Below are 8,541 nucleotides of genomic sequence, written 5' to 3' on the forward strand. Positions count from 1 at the left end.
GGTTCCGACTCGATGGCACCTGACAACAACAACAACATGGGAGAATATCAGGTTAACATTCATCCTATTGTATTTCATTTCTTTGCAATGATTACAATCCCCTTCATGCGTCATCAAATAACCAAAGGATACACACCACAGCCCCACCACCCCTGGGCCCTCAGCACGTAGCCCCTCTCCCGCCCTGAGTCCCATGTCCCCAGCTACTCCATCTGTCCACGTCATCATCTCTGTCTCCATCCCTGGCATCACTGCCTCTCTAGATAGGGACACGCTTTCTACTCTTCTCACTTGATGGTCCCAGGGACCTCCGCTACTGGGCTGCAAAATCAATCACTCCCTTCCTTTTGTCAAAATACATCTACCTCTACATTGTCAGTCCTGATGGCAATTATTCACTATTGTACCACAAGAGTCTTACCCCATTTCCTTTCTTCAGCCCGGCCCCAACAGACTGGGAATCATTCATTGGAGATTCTACCTACCACTGCCCTGCCTGGAACTAGACTCCCTCTTGAAAGCTTGTAAGCCAGTCACTTCTTTCCTTTATAGCCCCCCTCCCCATTTTGGGGAGCCAATGTCTAAGTTGCCCATCCCTGTCAATCCTGTATACCAAGGGGGAGGGAGTGATCTTTGCTGTAAAGATTTGTTGCCTGGTAGCTTAGTGGTTACGAATCGCTGCGAACCTCAGGGTTAGCAGTTTGAAACTACCAGCTGTTCCTCAGGAGAAAGATGAGGTGTTCTGCTCCCGTAAAGATTTACAGCCTCGGAAACCCTGTATAGGGTCGCTATGAGTCAGAACCGACTCTACAGCACATAACAACAACAACAACAACAACATATCCATAAGTATAGGTAAAGTTCATCAAATTGTAGCAGATTACTCTTTTTTTTTCTTCCCTCTTCGTTTTTCTTCTAGTCGAGATCTGATCATCCAGCCTTCGAAGCCAGATCAAGCAGGTACTACCTGCAGGTATGGGTGTTCTTGTGCATCTCCCCTCACTTCATATCAGATGGATGCTTCACTCTCTGCTCTAGTTCTCTGTGGCCATGTCACTGCCTCTGGGCCCAGGAGCCCCAGGTCTTGCCGTAACTGCTGGCCATCAGTCTCCACCCGGGTTCACAGGAGTCTGTTGAAAATGGTTGAACTAATTGCTGTTTTTTCCCCTCTTCCCCTTATCGGTGACCAACATGGTCACCAGCCAGGCCACATGCCTGCTGGTGTATGCCCCTTGTGTCTTAGTCTTGGAAGGGAGTTTGCTCTGAGGGGACCCGACCACTTGCCTTGATGGCTCCTGGGCGAACAGCTTACTTGTTCTTATAGTAATCAATCATACTGCCATTATTGTTTCTCATTTTTCTTGCTGGTCTTTCTTTATGAAGTATCTCCTGTTATTCTAGCTGTTCCAGGCTGGCCTACTCGTCCTTTCCAGTGGAAATTTCCCACCTCAGACAATTATGGATGGGATTCTGGTTTCCACCTATGGTCTTATGCAATGCAAAAACTCCACAGGAGGTTTCTTTCACTAGGCAATTTCTAGCCCCTTTAAGTTATTCCAATCAGTTATAGGCTGAAGACAGACTTACAAGCTTTCTATTGTGATGTTTCTGGCTATTCCTTTCCCCTACCCCCTCAAGTATCTATTTCACAATCATAGGCAAGGAAAACCAAGATTCAAAAAACAGCCAAGCGTCTTAACATTATTCCCCTCTTTCACCCTTTCAAACCATGTCTCAATCCCTATATCCCGAAGCCCTGTTGTTCCAAGGTCGTACATACTTCATCATTTACCTCTGTCCCACTTAGCCCTTGCAAACCTGCCTAACTGTTCTCCCATCAGCCTTGTTCTTCCTTCCCCTCCTCCTTCTTGTGTATTGCCCACCTCCCCACCCCCAGCACCTAAGCTATCCTGTGTCTATTCCCTACCCTGTGCTCTATCTTGCTCTCCCTCCCTCGCCTCCTCTCATCCCATACATCCTGGTGATCAGCAATTATAAATATAGTTTTTGGGTTTTTTTTCCCTTTGGGTGGGTTCTTTTTCTCAGTCTTTTACAATAAGTGTCCTATGCAGTATTTCTCCTTTTGTGACTAATTTCACTCAAGGTTCATCCATGTTATGCGGTGGCTTGCAACTTCCTTGTTATTCTTCAGTGTAGCATAATATTCTATTGTGTGTATGCACCACAGTTTATTTATCCATTCTTCGATGGGCATTAAGGCTCTCTCCATCTTTTTGCTATTGGAAATGGTGCTGCTATGAACATTGGTGTGCATATATCTACTCGTGTTATGGTTCCTATTTCTTGTGGATAAACACCAAGTCGAGAAATTGCTGGATCATAAGGTATTTCTATTTCCAACCTTCTTAGGAAGCACCATATTGTTTTCCAGAGTGGTTGGACCATTTTGCAATCCCACCAACAATGTAGGAGGGTCCAAGTCTCTCTGCATCCTCGCCAGCATTTATTGGCCTCTACTTAGTTCAGTTTTCTGGGAAGGGAATATAATTGGTGCAGTTTGAGTATGCTGCTAGTCCTTGATCCAATCAAGTATGGTCAGGGCTGGGGGTCATGGAAGGTGATGGTGGCAAGGTTTTAGTGGGTGTGGGAAGAAGAGTCTAAGAGAATGGGGTTGAGTAGGGTAGGCCTTATGACTCATATTCAATATTGCATGAACTCTAGAATGGTGTTTACAAAGTTAAAGTGCTCAAAAAATATTTTTAAATGAATAAACTACAAATAATGGCTGACTTTCCTTAGTTCTTGTGTTAGTCTCCCAGTACTGTTATAACAAAATACCACAAAGTAGGTGATTTTAAAGAAGAGAAACTTATTGTCTCTTAGTTTGGGTGGCTATGAGTGTAAATCAGGACATTGGCCCTAAGAGACAATACTTCCTTGTTGGTAGTCATGACTGTTCCTTGGTTTGTAGATGGTTCCTCACGTGGTCACTTCACTATGTGTGTGTGTCCTTGTCTATTTTCCCTTTTCATAAGACACCACTCAGAGGGACTGGGTTTAGGACCCACCCTTCCTCTGGTCCCCCATGACCTCATTAGTAAGATAATTCCTTGCTTCCAAGGAGGGTCACATTCATAGGTGCAGGGGTTAGGATTTCAACATATATTGTTTTAGAAAACAGTTCCTTCAAATAATCCGCAACAGTTCTTTCTAAACACTCTTGTTTCCATCACTGTTGTTTTTGTTACGTGCCAGCCACTGAGTTGTCATAGTGAGCCTGTATGGTGGTGGTGGTTAGGTGCCGTAGAGTTGGTTCCGACTCATACCCATAGCAACCCTGCACAGGGTTTCTGAGGCTGTAAATCTTTACGGGAGCAGAAAGCCTCATCTTTCTCCTGCAGAACAGCTGGTAGTTTCAAACTGCTGACCTTAAGGTTCACAGCCTGATTCATAATAACTGCTTGTGGGTTTGAACTGCCCTCCTTGTGGTTGGCAGTGCTTATCCCACAGTGCCATATCAGGGTTTTTCCATCTCTAACACTTCTTATTTTTATCCTGTTCTTATAAAGTCATCTTCTTTACAAAGACCCCTGTTTTGGTTCCTGTGTGATACGCTCCTGCTTCCCATAAGAGTATATTAGCCTTTGTCTTTGCCATCCACACCCAGAACTCTCAGTATTTGGGATTGAGAAATGATGTTATCCTGTTTTGTTTTTCTGTATTATCTCAGACCACACTGTGTCCTCCAATCTAATCAGCTATAGCACATAGTAACAGTATAGAAATAATGACTCTTTCACATTCTCTTATTTTATCCTTCCTACAATCCTGTTAAGTAGACATATGTATTTATGAATAAGGACTTGGAGGCTCAGAGGAGTTAAAGAACTGTGTGAGCAGAAGATAGTAGGAGAGTTGGAACTTGAACTTGATCTCCTTACTCCAAGTTGAGTACTCTTGTGAAGATGGCATTCACTATTTGATTTGATGGCTAGCTTGGAAGCAAACACAAACACACCACCACAGCCATAGAGTTGATTCTGACTCATAGCAAGTCTGAGTGACAGAGTGGAACTTCCCCATAGGATGTCCAAGGCCATTATCTTTGGGGTCCTGGTGTGGTGATGTACGATGAGCATTGGGCTGATAACTGCAAGTTCTGCAGTTCAAACCTACCAGCTGCTCCTCAGAAACCCTATATAGGGTTACTATGAGTCAGAACCAACTTGATGACAGTAAATGACAACAACAAACACTCTTTACTGAAGCAGACCACTACATCTTTCTCCTGCAGAGTGGTTTGGTGGGTTCAAACCACTGACTTTTTTTGGTTATCAGTCAAATGCTTAGCCACTGTGTTACTAGGGTTCTTTCAAGAAACCAAAGAGAACATAGAAAAAAGGAGAAATGATGACTTAGTCCCACCTTTAAAAATGCTTCTTTCTTTGTTGTTGTTAAGTGCTACTCATAGACACCCTGCATATAGTTTCCAAGGAGCGGCTGGTGGGTTTGAACCTCTGGTCTTGTGGTTAGCGGTCCAGTACTTATCCTACAGTGCTTATCCACACCAGGACTCCACTTGTTTGTTTATAAATGTTTCTTAGTGGGAGGGATCCCGCTGCATCAACCTAACATTTCTTCTTGAAATGTAAACAAGTTTAGTAAAGGTAAGGACCCTCCCAGCTCACAGGTGTGTGCTGTTAAAAATGGAAGGCAAACAATGACCCAATCTTTCACCACATAATAATCTCCTCTTCAGCACTGAAGGTCTTTGGCAGTTTTTCTCTCTTCCCTTGCACTTGTCTTCACCTTCCCAGAATGCCTCTATTTGTAGTTCTCTGAACATGCTAAGTTTTTACACACTTGACCTGGGTGGAATCCCTTACCCATTCCTCCCGGTTTCAAGTTCTTTTATGGAACTTGCCTTCATCCTGCCAACTTCTCCAATCTTACTGCCAAATCCTAGAATCTTCCAGTTTTGCTAGTCCGGCCTTCACATTGCCTTTTAAGTAATCACTCGTGCTAACCAAGCTGCCTTGAGAGTTATGCTTTTTTTTCTCCAGAAACCTTCACCATATCTAATGTCCTGCTTCAGATGTTCATGAAACACTAGCAATCAGCTCCCATAATAATTACAGCCTAGAAAACCCTATGGAGCAGTCTACTCCATCACACGGAGTTACCAGGAGTCAAATGATGGCACCTAACTGACAACACATTTAGCAAACCTTTCTTTAAAAAAAAAGGTTTTTGTTTTTTTTTTAAATGAGCTGTTGTCTTGTAGTCCCTACAGGATCACTACGAGTCAGAATTGACTCAGCGGCAGTGGGTTTGGTTTGGTTGTCATTTTTACACAAGCATTTTTAACCCGGATAGAATGTGGGTGTCTTGAGGGCAAGTGTCCTGTCTTACACTTTATATTCAAGTACCTGGTCTGGGACTTAAACAGAATAGACAGCCAGTGAAAGTGTCATTGATTATGATGTATCTGTAGTTCCTTTTCTCTCCACCCTTTAAGATGGATTCTAAATTTACCGCAGGTAGGGTCTTCTGATTTATTTGTATTCTGCATCGTGCCATATATGTGCTGAAGTCACACCAAAACCTTTTAACTAATCAGCACTAGATTTGAAAATAAAGTTTGTTGTTGTTAACTGTTGTCATGGTGACCCATTGCACAATGGGTGACCCCTTCCTTGCACATGATGACCCCTTGCACCATGAACAATGGGATTGGATTTTTATGATCATAATGTTTTCTTTGGGTGATCTTTCAGAAGGTGATTGCTTTTCTTCCTAGTCTATCTTAGTTTGGCAGCTTCACTGAAAGTTCTTTAGTATCATAGCAACATGCAAGACTCCACTGACAGACAGACAGGTGGTAGCTGAGCTGAGGTGCATTTGTTTGGAATTGAACCTGGGTCTCTCCCATGGAAGGCAAGAATTCTTTCCCTGCATCACCACTATCTCTGGAGATAAAGGACCTGGGCTCAAATTCAGCCTCTGGCTCATATTAGCTGTGACTTAAATAAGTCACTTAATTCCTGCTTGTGTCAGTTCCACCCCCACCTCCCCCCCCACCCCCCCCAGCTGTACTATGGAGGTGGGTGAGGATACTTGTGCTAGCCCCATACAGGAGTATTGTGAGGGCAAGTTGAGAAAGCATCTGTGAAAGTATTTACCAAATGAAAAGGCACTGTGTAAAGGATTCAGGCGCTCTGGTAGCGTAGTGGTTATGAATCGGGCTGTGAACCTCACGGTCAGCAGTTTGAAACTACCAGCTGTTCCGTGGGAGAAAGATGAGGTTTTCTGCTCCCGTAAAGATTTGCAGCCTCGGAAACCCTGTACAGGGTCGCTTGAGTTGGAACCGACTCCAGGGCACATCACAACAACAACATGTAAAGGATTACAAACACTCTCTCTTTAGATGCTTTTTACTTCCTACGTCTTTTATGCATACAGCTTTGCATTTTTGTAACGAACAGTTGTTTGTGGGCAGGGATCACTTAACATTCTTCCTGTTGCATTCCATCCTAACAGCCCAGACTGCGCGCTGATGGACTTCAGTTCAACTTGAAAAGTCCCCAGACCTTATTCTTGCTAACAAACAGATATCTTGGCCCAGATTCAACAACTGCCATTTACCAGAATGCCTTTTATTTGTGTGTGTGTTTCTGGCATGAAAAGTCTTCATTTATTGGTTCATTGATTTATTTAACAAATCTGTATCGAGTGCCTTTTTATGGGCCATGAACTATGTTAGATGCTCATGAAGAAAAGTAAGTACCTCAAGATAGTCACATTTAAAGATATGCATAACTAATAATAGCTAATAAGAATTATAATGCGCATGGAAAAGGTGTACAGAGAGAGGTAGGAATGATCAGTTCAGGCAAGGGAGGTGTGTCCTATGAAAAGGTTCAGAGGAACTGCTCATCTATCTTGAAGAATGAGCGGGTGGAGTGAGATAGGGCAATACAGGTGAAAACAAGAGTTTAACCAAACTGAAGCACTCTGGGAAGCACAGATAGCTCGGCCTGTGATTCTCCTTGTTCTGTTACTGTGGATTGAGTATTATGTACCAGACCCTGTATTACTGGATGGGGTTACAGGTGACAGAGTGTAGGCATCATGGGGATGAAATGGCAAAGCAGCAAAGGAAAATGAACCAGATTATGAAGAGCCTTAATGGGCAGTTTACTCCATACAGCGTACTAGTTGAGTCCTGGTGTGGCGCTGAAGAATAAGCACTGGGTTGTTAACTACAAGGTTGGTAGTTCAAACCCACCAGCACTCCTCCGAAATCTATAGAGTCTCTATGAGTCGGAATTGACTCGAAGGCACCTAAACACAACAGCATATTAGTTAAAAGAGTGTGTGAACCTGCTGCTCCAATACCTTGAAGTTCGCTTGTTGTTGTTAAGTGCCGTCGAGTCGATTCCGACTCATAGTGACCCTGTATAGGGTTTCCAAAGAGTGGCTGGTGAACTTGAACCGCCGACCTTTCTGTGCAAAACGACCTTGCGGTCCAGTGCTGTATTCCACTGCTCACCAAACCTTTTAACCATAGCATATAGATACAGTAATGGGTGTTGCTGTTTTGAAGGGCAGGGTAACATTATACAGTGAAAAGATCATTCACACTCGAGAAAATTCTAGTACTAGCTCATCAGGAATTAAAGAAAAGCAAATGAAAACAAGGCAAGATTTAATAAGCAAAAAGACAAAGCAAAACACGATCTGAGGCTGTTTAGGTGGAGGCAGACCCTTTAAAGAAAAAGAAGGGTGAATGCAAAAACTTCCAATGCAAAATCTTAGTGAAGAAACTGAGGGGTTCTGTGAACTGCTCCCGAGAAGTGGGGTTTAGGAGTGGAAAGCACGGAGTAAGAGTCATTGCTTCATTTTCGTTCCGCACCAGGTAGTACGCAGGCTAAGGACGAGGGTTACCTGCGCCAAAATAGTAAGCGAGGTTTTCTGGGGACTCTAGGCAACCTACAAACCCGCCCACAAGGGAGGCAACCCTTTCGTAATTGGCTCACGAATGCACCAATGAGCGTACAGAGGAGTTTCCCGCCACCTCTGGCGCCCGCTTTCAAACAGCCGTACATTTGCAACTGCAGAGGGACTTCTCAACCAATCTTGAGGAAGGCGGAGATTTCCGCCTCCTCGTCTGGCCCTCGAGCCCACAAGACACCGCCCACAGGGCATCTTCTTGCTGACGATTGGAGGAGACGGCTGCTCCTCAAGGGTCTCAGCACTCCTGAGTTCGGTTGTCACTAGGAAGGAGCTAGTGGATTACAACCCCGGAAAGGGGGTTTTTTAGAAGTTGGTCTTTGGACCGGGCCAGGATTTCCCAGCAGTGACAGCTTCTGTGGCTTCTGGTGAGTTTCGCTTTGCGGCTGGCCTTGGGGTTGGCTTAGAGAAGGTGTGGGATCCTCAAGATCTTGACCGAGGCTTTCGAGGACTGACCCACCCCCTCCCCAAATCCCGCAGTGGTGGTCTGTCCGCAGGATGCGGGGGCTCAGCTTTTTAAAGTGTCATCGAGACCTATTTGAAAGTCACGCCTGGGAAGCTTCCACC

This window comes from Chrysochloris asiatica, unplaced genomic scaffold (genome assembly GCF_000296735.1).
Source record: "Chrysochloris asiatica unplaced genomic scaffold, ChrAsi1.0 scaffold00004, whole genome shotgun sequence".
Classification (NCBI taxonomy): domain Eukaryota; kingdom Metazoa; phylum Chordata; class Mammalia; order Afrosoricida; family Chrysochloridae; genus Chrysochloris; species Chrysochloris asiatica.